Source organism: Bufo gargarizans, chromosome 8 (genome assembly GCF_014858855.1).
Source record: "Bufo gargarizans isolate SCDJY-AF-19 chromosome 8, ASM1485885v1, whole genome shotgun sequence".
In the NCBI taxonomy this organism is placed as follows: domain Eukaryota; kingdom Metazoa; phylum Chordata; class Amphibia; order Anura; family Bufonidae; genus Bufo; species Bufo gargarizans.
Window position 1 is genome coordinate 116,478,655 of NC_058087.1, and position 19,175 is coordinate 116,497,829.

Here is a 19,175-nt window from a genome sequence, read left to right on the forward strand (position 1 = left end):
TCAGGTAAGTGACTGCCACATTGCAGTCTCGGTTCACAAGTCCGGCCGGCAGTGCCAGCTCCCTAGGTAAGAGGGAGCCACACCGCACCGGAGCGTCTGCCAGGCAGCTCCGGCTCCCACGTGGCATGAATCGTAGGGTGCAGGGATCAGCGCGATCCCGATTCAAATTTCTCTCCCCCCCTTAACGTCTGGCACGGGCGGCTGTGCCACTAGTTAGGCAGGGTCCGTGGCAGCAGATTGATTCTTCCCCCCTCATGCCCCCCATACCCGTGTTGGCCATGTCGCGGCGCACTCACCCCAGCATCCTGCTTGCGGTCTCCTCCGCTGTCTGCCCATGCTGCAGGCGGACGATTACTGTGTGGGCTCCCCCTGGTGGCTGCTGGAGTCAATGCAGTCCATGGAGCAGCATTGGATGGTGCGGGCTCCCTCCGGTGGTGACTGCCGGCAGTGCAGTCCATGGCTCTGTGCTCTGTGTTGGCTCCATCTTGTGGCCACCAGAGTTATGACCACCCAAAAAAAAATATATATATTATAAAAAAAAAAAATATATATATATATATATATATATATATATATATATATATATTATGATGGAAAAAAAGATATATATTATAATGAAAAAAAAAAAAAGAGGGAATAATTATAAAGAGTATAACTCATGCTGGATTGATGGAGTCTTAGGGAGTGGGAGTTATACTTGTTCAGTGCTAGTTAGAGGACATCCGTATTATTGGTCACACGCCTCCACGCTTGGCGCTATGATGTACGCGAGGATCTTACATGTGATTTTATTCCAGGATCTGTGTCGTCCTTCTTCATACACATTCCGCACGTTGTTCAACCATCAGGGTACAGTATGGCAGTATCTATGTCGTGGTACTATTCCATTCTCTCCTTCTGGTAGTGGGTCAGTTGTGCCACGTTCAGACTCACCATTCACCAGGGTGTTCTAGGTTCAGCTATCGCTTCTCCTTGGTTCAGGTCCTCTCGTTCTTTTTTCACTTGTATCCTTCACAGTTGCATGGGTCTCGGCCTACTCACAGCCACGTCACATCGTTCCGGTGTCGGTTGACAGTCAGGAGTTGATTTATGCATACTGTATCCACAGGATATGTCACGTGCTTCAGACATAGTGGAGGCTTCGGTCGACGAGAACCCCGCCAGGATGTCAGAAGGGGGCAGTGTGTCGTCTCTCCGCACTTGGACCGTCCCTAGGCTGATGACGGAGTTGTCCAGACGGGGTATTTCGTATCCCGCTTCTGCTACGAAGGCTGAGTTATACCGGTTATTGGCCATTAACTCAGGCCCTCAGCAGCAGGAAGAAGTCTCCGCGGTCACTGTTCAGAACTCTCTGACACAAATCCATCTGTTGTTGAATAACTTGACTTCGTCTGTCACGGATGTGCAAACCAGGTTGCAAGTGGTTGAGTCTCGTTGTTTTGCCACTACTCCGCATACCATCGATGCCGCTGTTCCATCCACATCTACGGCGACAGGGGCAAGTGTCCTGATGAGGACATGTGAATACCACCTCAGCATGTCTCTGATGATGACGAAACACAGGTGCCAACTGCTGCGTCTTTCTGCAGTGTGCAGACTGAACAGGAGGTCAGGGATCAAGACTGGGTGGAAGACGATGCAGGGGACGATGAGGTCCTAGACCCCACATGGAATGAAGGTCGTGCCACTGACTTTCACAGTTCGGAGGAAGAGGCAGTGGTGAGACCGAGACAACAGCGTAGCAAAAGAGGGAGCAGTGGGCAAAAGCAGAACACCTGCCGCCAAGAGACTCCGCCTGCTACTGACCGCTGCCATCTGGGACCGAGCACCCCAAAGGCAGCTTCAAGGAGTTCCCTGGCATGGCACTTCTTCAAACAATGTGCTGACGACAAGACCCGAGTGGTTTGCACGCTGTGCCATCAGAGCCTGAAGCGAGGCATTAACGTTCTGAACCTTAGCACAACCTGCATGACCAGGCACCTGCATGCAAAGCATGAACTGCAGTGGAGTAAACACCTTAAAAACAAGGAAGTCACTCAGGCTCCACCTGCTACATCTTCTGCTGCTGCCGCCTCGGCCTCTTCTACTGCTGCCGCCTCGGCCTCTTCTGCTGCTGCAGCCTCGGCCTCTTCTGCTGCTGCAGCCTCGGCCTCTTCTGCTGCTGCAGCCTCGGCCTCTTCTGCTGCTGCAGCCTCGGCCTCTTCTGCTGCTGCCGCCTCGGCCTCTTTCTCCGCCTCTGGAGGAACATTGGCACCTGCCGCCCAGCAAACAGGGGATGTACCACCAACACCACCACCTCCGTCACCAAGCATCTCAACCATGTCAAACGGCAGCGTTCAGCTCTCCATCTCACAAACATTTGAGAGAAAGCGTAAATTCCCACCTAGCCACCCTCGATCCCTGGCCCTGAATGCCAGCATTTCTAAACTACTGGCCTATGAAATGCTGTCATTTAGGCTGGTGGACACAGACAGCTTCAAACAGCTCATGTCGCTTACTGTCCCACAGTATGTTGTTCCTAGCCGGCACTACTTCTCCAAGAGAGCCGTGCCTTCCCTGCACAACCAAGTATCCGATAAAAACAAGTGTGCACTGCGCAACGCCATCTGTGGCATGGTCCACCTAACCACAGATACGTGGCAGTAAGCATGGCCAGGGACGCTATATCTCCCTAACTGCACACTGGGTAAATGTAGTTGCAGCTGGGCCCCAGGCGGAGAGCTGTTTGGCGCACGTCCTTCCGCCGCCAAGGATCGCAGGGCAACATTCTTTGCCTCCTGTTGCCACCTCCTCCTACTCAGCTTCATCCTCCTCTTCTTCCACCTGCTCATCCAGTCAGCCAGACACCTTCACCACCAGCTTCAGCACAGCCCGGGGTAAACGTCAGCAGGCCATTCAAAAACTCATATGTTTGGAGGACAGGCCTCACACAGCACAGGAGTTGTGGCGGCGTAGAGAACAACAGACAGACGAGTGGTTGCTGCCGGTGAGCCTCAAGCCCGGCCTGGTGGTGTGCGATAATGGGCGAAATCTCGTTGCAGCTCTGGGAGTAGCCGGTTTGACGCACATCCCTTGCTTGGCGCATGTGCTGAATTTGGTGGTGCAGAAGTTCATTCACAACTACCCCGACATGTCAGAGCTGCTGCATGAAGTGCGGGCCGTCTGTTCGCGCTTCCGGCGTTCACATCCTGCCGCTGCTCGCCTGTCTGCGCTACAGCGTAACTTTGGCCTTCCCGCTCACCGCCTCATATGCGACGTGCCCACCAGGTGGAACTCCACCTTGCACATGCTGGACAGACTGTGCGAGCAGCAGCAGGCCATAGTGGAGTTTCAGCTGCAGCACGCACGGGTCAGTCGCACTACAGAACAGCACCACTTCACCACCAATGACTGGGCCTCCATGCGAGACATGTGTGCCCTGTTGCGCTTTTTCGAGTACTCCACCAACATGGCCAGTGGCGATGACGCCGTTATCAGCGTTACAATACCACTTCTGTCTCCTTGAGAAAACACTTAGGATGATGATGGAAGAGGAGGTGGCCCAGGAGGAGGAGGAGCAGGAGGAGGAAGAAGAGGGGTCATTTTTAGCACTTTCAGGCCAGTCTCTTCGAAGTGACTCAGAGGGAGGTTTTTTGCAACAGCAGAGGCCAGGTACAACTGTAGCCAGCCAGGGCCCACTACTTGAGGACGAGGATGAGGAGGAGGTGGAGGAGGATGAGGATGACGCATGGTCACAGCGGGGTGGCACCCAACGCAGCTCGGGCCCATCACTGGTGCGTGGCTGGGGGGAAAGGCAGGACGATGACGATACGCCTCCCACAGAGGACAGCTTGTCCTTACCCCTGGGCAGCCTGGCACACATGAGTGACTACATGCTGCAGTGCCTGCACAACGACAGCAGAGTTGCCCACATTTTAACGTGTGCGGACTACTGGGTTGCCACCCTGCTGGATCCACGGTACAAAGACAATGTGCCCACCTTACTTCCTACACTGGAGCGTGATAGGAAGATGCGCGAGTACAAGCGCACGTTGGAGAACGCGCTACTGAGAGCATTCCCCAAATGTCACAGGGGAACAAGTGGAAGCCCAAGGCCAAGGCAGAGGAGGAGCAAGAGGTCGCCAAGGCAGCTGTGTCACGGCCAGCTCCTCTGAGGGCAGGGTTAGCATGGCAGAGATGTGGAAAAGTTTTGTCAACACGCCACAGCTAACTGCACCACCACTTGATACGCAACGTGTTAGCAGGAGGCAACATTTCACTAACATGGTGGAACAGTACGTGTGCACACCCCTCCACGTACTGACTGATGGTTCGGCCCTATTCAACTTCTGGGTCTCTAAATTGTCCACGTGGCCAGAGATAGCCTTTTATGCCTTGGAGGTGCTGGCCTGCCCGGCGGCCAGCGTTTTGTCTGAACGTGTATTCAGCACGGCAGGGGGCGTCATTACAGACAAACGCAGCCGCCTGTCTACAGCCAATGTGGACAAGCTGACGTTCATAAAAATGAACCAGGCATGGATCCCACAGGACCTGTCCATCCCTTGTGCAGATTAGACATTAACTACCTCCCCTTAACCATGTATTATTGTACTCCAGGGCACTTCCCCATTCAATCCTATTTTTATTTTCATTTTACCATTATATTGCGAGGCAACCCAAAGTTGAATGAACCTCTCCTCTGTCTGGGTGCCGGGGCCTAAATATATGCCAATGGACTGTTCCAATGTTCGGTGACGTGAAGCCTGATTCTCTGCTATGACATGCAGACTGATTCTCTGCTGACATGAAGCCAGATTCTCTGTTACGGGACCTCTCTCCTCTGCCTGGGTGCCTGGGCCTAAATACAGTGGGATGCGAAAGTTTGGGCAACCTTGTTAATCGTCATGATTTTCCTGTGTAAATCGTTGGTTGTTACGATAAAAAATGGTCAGTTAAATATATCATATAGGAGACACACACAGTGATATTTGAGAAGTGAAATGAAGTTTATTGGATTTACAAAAAGTGTGCTATAATTGTTTAAACAAAATTAGGCAGGTGCATAAATTTGGGCACCACAAAAAAGAAATGAAATCATTATTTAGTATATCCTCCTTTTGCAGAAATTACAGCCTCTAAACGCTTCCTGTAGGTTTCAATGAGAGTCTGGATTCTGGTTGAAGGTATTTTGGACCATTCCTCTTTACAAAACATCTTTAGTTCATTCAAGTTTGATGGCTTCCGAGCATGGACAGCTCTCTTTAAGTCACACCACAGATTTTCAATAATATTCAGGTCTGGGGACTGAGATGACCATTCCAGAATGTTGTACTTGTTCCTCTGCATAAATGCCTTAGTGGATTTTGTACAATGTTTAGAATTGTTGTCTTGTTGAAAGATCCAGCCCCAGCGCAGCTTCAGCTTTGTCACTGATTCATGGACATTGGTCTCCAGAATCTTCTGATACTGAGTGGAATCCATGTGTCCCTCAACTTTGACAAGATTCCCAGTCCCTGCACTGGCCACAGCCCCACAGCATGATGGAACCACCACCATATTTTACTGAAGGTAGCAGGTGTTTTTCTTGGAATGCTGTGTTCTTTTTCCTCCATGCATAACGCCCCTTGTCATGGCCAAATAACTCAATTTTAATTTCATCAGTCCACAGCACCTTATTCCAAAATGAAGCTGGCTTGTCCAAATGTGCTTTAGCCCACCTCAAGCGGCACTTTTTGTGCTGGCGGCGGAGAAAAGGCTTCCTCTGCATCCCTCTCGCATACAGCATCTCCTTGGGTAAAGTGCGCCGAATGGTTGAACGATGTTATTTTACACAAATCTCCCTAACACGTGTTGGGACTTATTATTTACAATTGGCCACTCGGGCCATCAGTGTCCCTTGGTTTACACGTGTTACACGTGTTACTAATACTAAAAAATAACTTTTATTACTTCTCCTTAAAATATTTGCTTTGAACTCTATATTTTTCTATAAATAAAATTATCAGCGTAGCCTGCCTGCCTGTTAATATGCTCACAATGTAATCAGTGATTTCCAAATTCGTCCACTAGGTGGCTCTATGCATCTACAGCAGCTTATTTCATGCATCCTTTATTATACAGGCGTCTCTCTGCTAATATACTACACGCTGTTAGTCCCACAGCGTCTCACTACTGTGCCACCTACTTGGACTGATCACCCATCTTGATATCTCTCTCATACATAAATTGAGGCAAGGCTACCGCTGGCTAAGATACTAAGTTCACTAGCTGCCCCCCGACATGTTTCGCCAACCAGGCGTCTTCAGGGGTTTGGGCAGAAGACTGGGTGTTGGGGGCGGAGCCAGGTTTATAAAACCTCCCTTCTCTCGTCATTGCCGTATTAACCAATAAGCTTCTTCCTAAATGTGGGCATTTGTTTTTGACCAGTCGCAGCGCCTCTACTGAATAATCCCAGGTATTAGCTCCTCCCCTGTCTTTCTGACTCATTGGGCTTTGACCTGCGCCGTGCGGGATGCGCTGATACTTAGTATCATTTCGGCTCACATTGCCTTTACCGCGCATGTCTTGGGGCTCCTTCCTGGTTTCACTTCATGACGATCATATCGCTGTGTCCTGTCTTCTTTTTATGACGTGTGAGCAGTGTGACTCCTGGTGTATGACCTCTCTGCGCATGTCACGGTACTTTAACTTTTTCCTCCATAGTAAGTTATACTGCGCCTGCTCTCCCTCTTGGAGCGAGTCTCAATCATTATCACTGCTCTTGATTCTAAATTCATGCCCTTACATTACTATTCACTATGTTCAGACCCCTCGCTTGATTTATTTTAGCTATTATAGTCTTCTTTCTATATAGGGGCTGTTCATTCAGTATTGTATCGCTATACCTGATTATATTAATGCATGCTACTTGATTATTAATTACTTCAACATTCCCATGTTAATAGATTTTAAATGGATATTCAGACCCCTAAAACACTTCTCTCTAATTCCAGATGTTCCGGTTTTCCCTTTCACGTCACCGTGTATCCGAGGGTAAGTTCTGTGCATACATTATGATTTATGTTATTATTATATTATAGATTATTGATGATTTTTTATTTTTTTTATATTATTTTTTTTATATATTTATTATTTTATTATTATTATTATTATTTGTTATGGTGGAATTTTTGTTTTAGTGATTATCATGATTTTGGTGAGGTTACCATTACTTCTATTGTATTTACTTCTAATTCCTTCTTTATGTACATATATTTTTATTATTAATTTTTTGTGATTTTTTTAAATATTATTTTAATTATCTGTATTATATTTTTATATTATGACTTTTTTACTTCTTTTAAAAAAAAGATTTTTAGAAATTATTAATTTTAAATATTTTTATTATTATATTATTGGTGCTACTAGTGATTTATTTACCATACTACCTTGCATTCCTTCACCGTTTGAGAACTATAATTAACTGGGTTAGTGAGTATATGTGATAATTCCACCTATAATATTCTCATGTATCCTAGTGTAGCTTCCCTATATTCCATTCAAGGGATTAGTCAACTTGGACTATAATTTTTCCCTTTTTCTTATGGGGGCTTATAGCTACTTATTTTTCCTCCTTCATTTAAATTCACCTATGGTCTGTGTTGAATTGGTATTAATTTATTATATCTATTTACTACTCCTTTCTCTGTATTATTTTGTTCCACATATCTAATTTACAGTGCGGCTATACAATACAATTGGTAATACTACTTTTTGTACTTGAGATACTTTTTCTCATACTATATTACTATTTTACTATTACTGGTTTCTAACCTGGCTCCTCTCCTTTATTCTTATAGTGTTCTATTCATTCCTATCTCTTACTTATGCTAATTTCATATTGTTTTAGTCTCACTCAGAGAAATGAGGCGAAGGTGAATCCCTCATTTAGGCCTACAGGAGCTAGACTTTTCAGCCGGTAAATCCAGCGGGTTTCCTCTTGCTGTAGTCTCCTGTCTAGATTTCCCATTCTGGGGCCCAGTTTGAGTTTTTGTATGCCCCAGATTTTCAAATTCTGGGTGTTTCCATTATGTATTTCATGCAAATGTCTTGCTATGGGTGTATCGCCACTAGTATTTATTACGCTCAAGTGTTTGGATATACGTCTCCTAAGCTCTTGGGTGGTTTTCCCCACATACATTTTTGGACATTCACATTGTATGGCATACACTACTCCCATTGACTTACAGTTGATGTATTCCTTAATTTGATATTTCTTATTATCCCCAGGATTTATAAAATCCTTTTTTTGGTGGCATCATTTTGCAAAAGCTGCAATCCCCACATGGAAACGATCCTCTCGTACTGAGCCAGGTGGGTTTATTTTGTTTTTTGTTCTGAACAAAGTGGCTATGCACTATTTTCTCTTTTATGTTCTGCCCCCTTCTATATGTGATTGCTGGTCTCGGAGTGATAATTTCTTTAAGCTCATCATCTGAGAGTAGTATATGCCAATACCGTGTCAAAATCTTACGAATCTTCTCATGTTGTCCATCGTAATTTCCAAGACAGCGTATTATTTTTTCATTTTGGATTCTAGATTGCCCGGTACTCGTTAGCAGACTCATTCTGCTACTTTTTCTAGCTCGGTTGTATGCACGGTGTAGGGTTTTCTTCGGATATCCTCTCGCTGAGAATTTTTCATACAGGAGCCTACATTCTGCCTCAAAATTTTCAGTTGTTGAGCAATTTAGTTTCGCTCGAAGATATTGCCCTATCGGGATACCTTTTTTAAGACTAGTTGGGTGATGGCTTTTCCAATGTAAGAGGCTGTTCGTTGAAGTAGGTTTCCTATAGATGGTAGTTTGTATGCTACCATCACTCTCAAGGGAAATGGTGAGGTCCAAAAAATTAATGGTTTTATGATTTAATTCCGCTGTAAATTTTAGGCCTAGTTCATTATAATTTAGTTCTTTAACAAAATCTAAAAATTGAGTGCTCGTGCTGTCCCATAAAATTAAAATGTCGTCAATATAACGATCCCAGTACAGTATATGATCAGTGTGATGTTGATTAATTTCTGTGAATACTACCTGTTCCTCCCACCACCCTAAAAATAAATTTGCGAAGCTAGGGGCACAGATTGTCCCCATAGCTGTCCCGGTGACCTGCAAATAAAACTTACCATTAAACGTGAAATAATTATGTGTCAACAAAAACTCAAGTAGTGATAAAACAAATTCATTGTGCTAAAAAAATTGAATACCTTTTTTATTCAAATAATATCTATTAGCTTCCAGGCCAAGATGATGTTTAATACTAGTGTAGAGAGCCTCTACATCTAGACTTGCTATTTGAATGGACTCATTCACCTGAATTTCTTGAATTTTCATCAGCGTATCCTTGGTGTCTTTAAGGTAGGAGGATAGGCTAGATACAAATGGGGCAATGGTTTGGTCCACATATCTACTAATTCCCTCACAGAGACTTTGATTGTCTGATACTATCGGCCTACCTGGAATGGGATCCCGTTTTTTGTGTACCTTAGGGATAGCGTAAAAGGTAGCTACAGTTGGATACGGGTTGTATAATACCTTTAGTTCTTCTTTAGTAATGAGGTCTCTCTCTTTTGCTACGTTTAGCATAATTTTCAACTCCTGTTTAAATTTTTCTGTGGGATTTTCTCCAAGTGGTCAATATATGTTTTGTTGTCTTCAAGGAGTGTCATTACCATACGTACATAGTACTCTTTTTCAAGTAGTACTATGTTTCCTCCTTTATCGGATGGTTCAATCTCTATATTATCATTCTTTATCAGGCCATCCAAGGCTCCTTTCTCTTGTGGGGCAAGATTAGACCCCAAAGATGTTTTATTAGTTCTTATTTTTTGAAGGTCCTTTGTGACTAAATCAACAAATGAGTCTATTTTCCCATACTTTTTGAACGATGGAGTATATCTAGATTGTGGTGTTAATGTACTATGAGGTGCCCGAGGGGGTACTACCTCACCTCGATGTTCCCGTTGTAAATCCTCTAGAATTTGTACTGCTTCTAAATCTTTACTACTGATCCTTGTAGGATCCTTTTCTTGATTTTTATATTCTTTGTACAGGGCCCGTTTCCGTGCGAATAAATTCACATCTTTGACCCAGCTGAAGCAGTGAAAGTAGGGTTGAACGATGCACAGTGACTCCATCTGCAGCAAGATGATGTTGTAGGTCTTTGGTGCTGGTCTGTGGGTTGTCTCTGACTGTTCTCACCATTCGTCGCTTCTGTCTATTCGAGATTTTTCTTGGTCTGCCACTTCGAGCCTTAACTTGAACTGAGCCTGTGGTCTTCCATTTCCTCAATATGTTCCTAACCGTGGAAACAGATGGCTGAAATCTGAGATAGCTTTCTGTATCCTTCCCCTAAACCATGATGGTGAACAATCTTTGTCTTCAGGTCATTTGAGAGTTGTTTTGAGACCCCCATGTTGCTACTCTTCAGAGAAAAAGTAAAAGAGGAGGGAAACTTACAATTGACCCGCTTAAATACTCTTTCTCATAATTGGATTCACCTGTGTATGTAGGTCAGGGGTCGCTGAGCTTACCAAGCCAATCTGAGCTCCAATCATTAGTTCTAAAGGTTTTGGAATCAATAAAATGACAACAGTGCCCAAATTTATGCACCTGCTTAATTTTGTTTAAACAATTATAGCACCCTTTCTGCAAATCCAATAAACTTCATTTCACTTCTCAAATGTCACTGTGTGTGTCTCCTATATGATATATTTAACTGACATTTTTTATCGTAACAACCAACGATTTATACAGGAAAATCATGACGATTAACAAGGTTGCCCAAACGTTCACATCCCACTGTATATGACAATGGACTGTTACAGTGGTGGCTGACGTGAAGCCTGATTCTCTGCTATGACATGCAGACTGATTCTCTGCTGACATGAAGCCAGATTCTCTGTTACGGGACCTCTCTCCTCTGCCTGGGTGCGTGGGCCTAAATATATGACAATGGACTGTTACAGTGGTGGCTTACGTGAAGCCTGATTCTCTGCTATGACATGCAGACTGATTCTCTGCTGACATGACATGTTGCTGCCCTTTGCAGCCTTCTAGCTCTTTCCTGGGCTGTTTTACAGCCTTTTTAGTGCCAAAAAGTTTGGGTCCCCATTGACTTCAATGGGGTTCGGGTTCGGGACGAAGTTCGGGTCGGGTTCGGATCCCGAACCCGAGCATTTCCGGGAATTTCGGCCGAACTTCTCGAACCCGAACATCCAGGTGTTCGCTCAACTCTAGTTATATTGCCTTCCTAGGCATTTGTAAAATGATTTGTTAATAAACCTTACCCAGGTTAGGTCCTAATCATTATTATTCTGGTATGTCAGTTGCAACGTTTCAGGCTAACAATCGCCCTTCATCAGGCTGACAAGACATAATATACAAAAAGAGAATTCATATGGCGGCAAATCAATCAAAAATCAATGATACATGATAGTATAATTAGGTGCATAAATACATGATTATACAAGTAATAAGTAAGACATGATTAAAAACTATTTGGAAGGTTCATACAACAATGTTACAGTCACATACTTCATAAAATGCAACCGGTGAGGCGGAGAACACATTATGTCACCAAGTATAAACAACCAGTCCAAAAGGGCTAAATCATGTTCGGTAGCACAAGGAACAACTGTGCTCAACGGAGGTATGTGAGTGCTAGATCTGTGCGTAGTGCAGGTTGTGGCCAAAGAACACGGGGTATTGTATGGCCTCAGAATGCACTATCAAACAGGAACAATAATATCTGTTGCAGGAACCGGCCATAGGATGAAAAGGGAAGGTTGGCGGCGTAGTCAGGGCATACCTGCGGCAGAAAGGGCTGCCACAGGCTGGCCACAAGTACCACGTCACCTATAGAGGGGCTGAAGCTGAAACAACATGAAGGAAAATACCCCACTTCTCCGATAACCGGAAGTGACGTATCGGCACACTTGCTAGCAACTAGCTGGCATCCTGCGTCCCAGGCCTCATTTTGGCGATTGGATCCGCCCATCACCTTAGTCAGATTACCTAGATCCACCTACCCCATGCCGCTAGGGCATATTTAAACATGGCGCATCCCATACCTAACCAAAAGCCGGATGTAAGCACACCGTGGTCCTCAGAGTGGTGAGTTACTGTTACCTATGCTCAAATGTACCTTTCTCTGCATCAGTCTGCCTTGCTATTTTATGCAGGCCCTCCTCCCCACACCTCTAGATGCTTCTCCCTTATCCCAGGATATTTTGCCCTGGAGGTTGAACCATGCACTCTTAGGAGACTTTCTCTTACTTTCTGTATTTTCCTTCATGTTGTTTCAGCCCCTCTATAGGTTACGTGGTACTTGTGGCCAGCCTGTGGCAGTCCTTTCTGCCGCAGGTACGCCCTGACTACCCAGCCAACCTTCCCTTTTCATCGTATGGCCGGTTCCTGCATCAGATATTATTGTTCCTGTTTGATAGTGCATTCTGAGGCCATACAATACCCCGTGTTCTTTGGCCACAGCCTGCACTACGCACAGATCTAGCACTCACATACCTCCGTTGAGCACAGTTGCTCCTAGTGCTACCGAACATGATTTAGCCCTTTGAACTAGTTGTTTGTACTTGGCATTTTATGAAGTATTTGACTGTAACATTGTTGTATAAACCTTCCGAATAGTTTTTAATCATGTCTTACTTTTTAGTTGTATAATCATGTATTTATGCACCTAATTATACTATCATGTATCATTGATTTTTGATTGATTGCCGCCATATGAATTCTCTTTTTGTATATTATGTTTTGTCAGCCTGATGAAGGACAATTGTTAGCCTAAAACGTTGCAACTGACATACCACCTACTCCGGCTGAAATAATATGAAATAAAATCACTAATTATCATCACTTATGGAGTTCTGTCTAAATATTTGTCATTCAGGGTCATTCGGCACAACTGTGTACATTCTTATATGTGACGTATTACATACCCATAAAAGGATGTTCCGATAGTATATGTGTGAGCACCAATGTTTATCATCAAACCAAGGTTGTCGTAGAGGTCCAGAAAGGTCCAAATCCTTTCAGTTTGGGGGCTCCGTCCGGGATAGAGAAGGCGATCCTCGTGTCCGGTAAGAGAGACATTCCTTTTGTCTACTGCCCGGTCCGAGGGCACTGGCCACATCTCTACTCGTGAGTTCTTATTATGTATCCGGGATACATTGTTAAGCCTTAAAAAAAACTCTGGGAGTTTATAATAAGTACTTGGAGTACTTTCATGAATAAGGCCGGCACTTGGAGTGCCACGCAAGGCATAGAGTCTCGGGGAGATCTATCCGTAAGTTGGTTTGTGTCAGGGACACACCAGAGGGTCTATAGGAGATCTATTTACTTTATCTAACTGTCGACATAGAGATTTTTTTTAGTACCAGGGGTACATGTAAGAGAACAAGAGAACAGTCTCAGGGAGACTGACCTACCTTGGTTTGACACATACCTATATTTAGAGTATAAGATACATAGAGTGTTAAGATTCATCTGTTTGTGTGGGAGCTATTGTTCTGGTGATAAGTGTAAGAACATATCTCACTGTAATATTATCACTCTGTCATTTGGTGAATTTTCTTACTGTGGGTGTAGGAAAATCTAAGTGCGAGTTTCTCCCTCCCAACCAGGGACTGTTGATTGTAAAGCAGCGCATTTTCTCATGGATCTCAGACAAAATACAAGACTTTGAGAAACATTTATATGGGAAGGAGGCAGCGGGATGCTTTGAGATCAGGAAGATAAGGACCCACACACATAGTTACAAAAGTTCAGGAACCAACACACAGGACCAGTGAGGCACCACTATCTCATGTACACGGGCTGCAGCTGGAGTGAGAGTGAATATACTGCTAACCCCATGAACAGTTTGGGGCCTCCCTGGCTGTATCCGGACATACAAGTAGTATCTGGTTACTTGTTTTCTATCTCAGTGTCTATCATACATGTTATCGCACAGATGAGATTGTTTTAGAGGGTTATCACTCCAACTATCTATGTGGAAACCACTTATGTTTGCATGAGTCTATATACCCCTGTTGGAGTCTGTACCCAGGGGCGTAGCTATAGGGGGTGCAGAGGTAGCAGTCGCTACCGGGCCCAGGAGCCTGGGGGGCCCAAAGACCCTTGTACTGCATAAGAAGACACACAAAGCACTGAGGGAAGGGGGGTCCAAGTCTAACTCTTGCACCAGGGCCCAGCCTTTAGCTGACTGTACCTCATGCTATATATCCACTATTATGAGTGATTTACTCTCAATGGTCCTTTAGTATGGTCGCAATATCTGACCATTACAAGCTATTTTATGAGTGAACTGAATCGACTAGTAAATAATCTGGTCGAATTGTGTCATCATAATTGAGGGGCCTGCTGACTGCCTCGCTACCTCTTACCGATGACTAACAGCATTGTACTATAATATGTCCTCTGAGGAACCCGGCAATCTATCAGGGTGAAACGTGTTGGGACTTTGACAGCTGACTGTATGCCACCGATCTAGGAGGCAGTGCTCCTGGTGTCTAGCATGTGTATATATCTTGATTATACATTGGCATGTACAAATGTGTACAGCAATTTTGAGTGTATGAACATCACACATTTATTATTTTGGTGTGTGAAGGTTATACAGGTCCTTCTAAAAAAAATTGCATATTGTGATAAAGTTCATTATTTTCTGTAATGTACTGATAAACATTAGACTTTCATATATTTTAGATTCATTACACACCAACTGAAGTAGTTCAAGCCTTTTATTGTTTTAATATTGATGATTTTGGCATACAGCTCATGAAAACCCAAAATTCCTATCTCAAAAAATTAGCATATCATGAAAAGGTTCTCTAAACGAGCTATTGACCTAATCATCTGAATCAACTAATTAACTCTAAACACCTGCAAAAGATTCCTGAGGCTTTTAAAAATTCCCAGCCTGGTTCATTACTCAAAACCACAATCATGGGTAAGACTGCCGACCTGACTGCTGTCCAGAAGGCCATCATTAACACCCTCAAGCAAGAGGGTAAGACACAGAAATAAATTTCTGAACGAATAGGCTGTTCCCAGAGTGCTGTATCAAGGCACCTCAGTGGGAAGTCTGTGGGAAGGAAAAAGTGTGGCAGAAAACGCTGCACAACGAGAAGAGGTGACCGGACCCTGAGGAAGATTGTGGAGAAGGACCGATTCCAGACCTTGGGGGACCTGCGGAAGCAGTGGACTGAGTCTGGAGTAGAAACATCCAGAGCCACCGTGTACAGGCGTGTGCAGGAAATGGGCTACAGGTGCCGCATTCCCCAGGTCAAGCCACTTTTGAACCAGAAACAGAGGCAGAAGCGCCTGACCTGGGCTACAGAGAAGCAGCACTGGACTGTTGCATGTCATTCGGAAATCAAGGTGCCAGAGTCTGGAGGAAGACTGGGGAGAGGGAAATGCCAAAATGCCTGAAGTCCAGTGTCAAGTACCCACAGTCAGTGATGGTCTGGGGTGCCATGTCAGCTGCTGGTGTTGGTCCACTGTGTTTTATCAAGGGCAGGGTCAATGCAGCTAGCTATCAGGAGATTTTGGAGCACTTCATGCTTCCATCTTCTGAAAAGCTTTATGGAGATGAAGATTTCATTTTTCAGCACGACCTGGCATCTGCTCACAGTGCCAAAACCACTGGTAAATGGTTTACTGACCATGGTATTACTGTGCTCAATTGGCCTGCCAACTCTCCTGACCTGAACCCCATAGAGAATCTGTGGGATATTGGGAAGAGAAAGTTGAGAGACGCAAGACCCAACACTCTGGATGAGCTTAAGGCCGCTATCGAAGCGTCCTGGGCCTCCATAACACCTCAGCAGTGCCACAGGCTGATTGCCTCCATGCAACGCCGCATTGAAGCAGTCATTTCTGCAAAAGGATTCCCGACCAAGTATTGAGTGCATAACTGAACATAATTATTTGAAGGTTGACTTTTTTTGTATTAAAAATACTTTTCTTTTATTAATTGGATGAAATATGCTAATTTTTTTAGATAGAAAATTTGGGTTTTCATGAGCTGTATGCCAAAATCATCAATATTAAAACAATAAAAGGCTTGAACTACTTCAGTTGGTGTGTAATGAATCTAAAATATATGAAAGTCTAATGTTTATCAGCACATTACAGACAAAATAATGAACTTTATCACAATATGCTTATTTTTTGAGAAGGACCTGTACATTGATATCGTTTGTTTGATGATATATAGACTCATAGGTAATAACACATGTGGTTGTCTGTGAACCTTGTATGACATAATCCCTGCAAGCAATTGTCCACCCACGAGACGCAGCATCTTTGACTGCGGGGGATCTATTGCTCATTATACTGTAATTCCCTTTTTTTTTTGTTCTGTGTACCTAGAGTAGGCCCCGGAATAGAGAGTCACCTACATCACAGGGTATATTCAGGACCTATTAGGAGGTTCCAGAACACGGGATCGTCCTTATCAGGGCGGCTATTCCGTTCCTAGGCAGGGGTGTCAAGCCTAGGGCTAGGCATAGGGACAGATCAGAATCCATGACTGTCCACCTCATCCATCATTGACCCTTGCCACTTGGACATCACAGCATCATCCCATGTCATCAAGGTTATATCTTTTTTTGTTCTTTTTCTATGTATGTTTGTGGGAGTTTGTTATTTTATGTGTAAATTAGATTAAAGGCTACGTTTTATAACAGGTTGTACCCTGTGATTACAGAGACAGCCGACACATTTCTCAGTTGCTGTCAGCCATTTACTGCAGATGCTGTCTGTTTCAGCGTGATAGACTTGAACAATGCTTTCTTCTCTATCCCGGTTGACAAGCAGACCAGACTCTTTTTGCTTTTTCCTTTGAGGGTTGTCAACTCACCTGGTGCAGGATGCCCCAGGGATATGCTGATTCACCAGTAGTGTACAGCATTGTCCTCCAAGCCAGTTTAAAACCATGGCACCCCCCTAGGGTTCTGTGCTCTTGCAATACGTGGATTATTTGTTATTGTGTAGTATGGAGGAGGCCAATGTAACAGATAGTTTTATCTTTGTTGAAATGGTTGTCTGAATGTGGACACAAGGTGTCACGTAAGAAAATTCAATGGTGTAAAAAGCAAGTTGAATACTTGGATTTTGTTCTCACAAAGAGAGAAAGGAGAATCAGCACAGAAAGAGTCCAGTCTGTTGTGGGCCTGGTCACACCGCACACCAAGAAAGAAATGTTATCTTTCCTTTGTATGATAAACTACTGCAGACAATGGATTCCTGATTGCTTCTACTATGACAATGTAATGAGACAAGCCACTCTGGCAGACATGCCAGATCTCATCAGGTGGTCTGAGGAAATTTTTAATGCATTTGATTATTTGAAATGTTCTTTTAATGACAAGTCTGGGTTTGGGCCTCCCTGACTACAAACTCACATTCCACGTATATGCTCGACAAAATTGTAAAACCATGGCGGGTGTGCTGACACAATATCACGGAGGCAAGGTACGTATTTGTGCCTTTTTCTCAAAGGTGGTTCTGGTATCCGTCCAAGGAATGCCAGCCTGTCTGAGATCTCTTGCAGCCTGTGCTATGATGGTTGAGCTTGCAACGCCACTCACAATGGGACATGAGACTATCCTGTACACCACACATGATGTATTAGGTCTTCTCAAAGGCATACACACACAGCACATGTCCGCACAAAGACTATCTGAATATGAGATTCTACTCCTCAGCAATCCCTCCCTCCAAATCAAATATGCAACACACACCTCAGGTCCAGCACCTATCTTGTATGCCCTATTAGGACTTAAAGGACCTGAGGATCACTTGACAGAGGCACATGATTGTATACACGCCATACAACATGACACACATATTGTCCTGGAAGCCAGACCCATCACATACCAATCTGCACAAGCAGCAGAATTGATTGCACTCACGAGAGCATGCATACTACATGAAGGCAAGACAGTCACCATTTACACTGACAGCAGGTACGCACATGAAGTGGTCTGGGACCACAGGGTCATTTGGCAAAGGAGACAATTCATTGCAGCTGATGGTAAGCACATCTCACATTCACAACTTGTCATACAACTTTTAGAAGCCATAATATTTCCCTGACAGATTGCAATTTTCCACTGCAGGGCGCATACTGGTGGTAAAGATCATGTGTCCCAAGGCAATGCCCTGGCAGACGCGGAGGCCAAGAAGGCTGCACTGATGGCCCCGGCCACATTGCAGACGGTGAAATTAGTACCTCCTTGATTTAACTCAGATGCTTGTGGATCTCCAGTCCTCAGCTACTGACGATGAAATGGCTGATTGGTGTTTCCCAATTCTGCAGAAGAATCCTAAGACTGGATTAATCTGCAAAGAGTGGTAATCATGCATACCACAGCACAGCTCCCCTCTGTTCATTGCACATTTTGATGGAGTAGGACACAACAGCATTCAAACAACACACATGCTGCTGGAACAGAATTTCTATATTACAGGCATTAAACAGTTAGTGTCAGATTATGTGGGAAGGTGTATCACATGTTTGAGGAACAACCCAAACACCAATATAACCAGATTGATTAAAGCCCTAAGTGAAATTGAGGAAAAAAGTTGCTTGTAAGTCTCCTTGTCTTCCACAGGAACCAACTCACCCATTCCAAGTGTGAGATATCGTGCTGATAAAGAAATTAAAAAAAAGAAAATTCGCAGGAGACTTCACCTACGGACCACCGACTACAGTGGTAGCCGCCACCCGCACAGCAGTACTCACGGACAAAGCACCTACTTCGACCCACACCACCAGAGTGAAACTGGTAAAGTAGGCACCCCAAAAGGAGGTAATAATGGGGAAAGACAGTCCTGACCTCGAAAAAGGACAAAGTGAGGTACTAACGGGAGCAGATAGCTCTGACCTCCACCAGGATGCACTCCCTCAATTCTGGAAGATGGCACAGACGGTCCACTTGACTGTGGGATTACTGACGATCCTAATGACTCTGCCGGAGGATAACAAAGCTGAAGTTGCTATAACTCAGAAAGGTGGAATCACTACCTTCTGGTACAATTCCTTCAGTACTCACGTTGCAACTTACTCCTTCTGTTTATGCAGCATAATGAAGTGCAGTCCTTCCACGAGATGCGGCAACCACTATAAGAATGGAC

At 44.5% G+C, this 19,175-nt stretch overlaps 1 protein-coding gene across 1 annotated transcript in view; it reads right to left on the reverse strand.

Moving 5' to 3' along the window:
* Positions 1-19,175, reverse strand: part of SLC29A4 (solute carrier family 29 member 4) — an 889,038-nt gene that overhangs the window by 849,986 nt on the left and 19,877 nt on the right. The gene's annotated exons all lie outside the window — the stretch shown is intronic.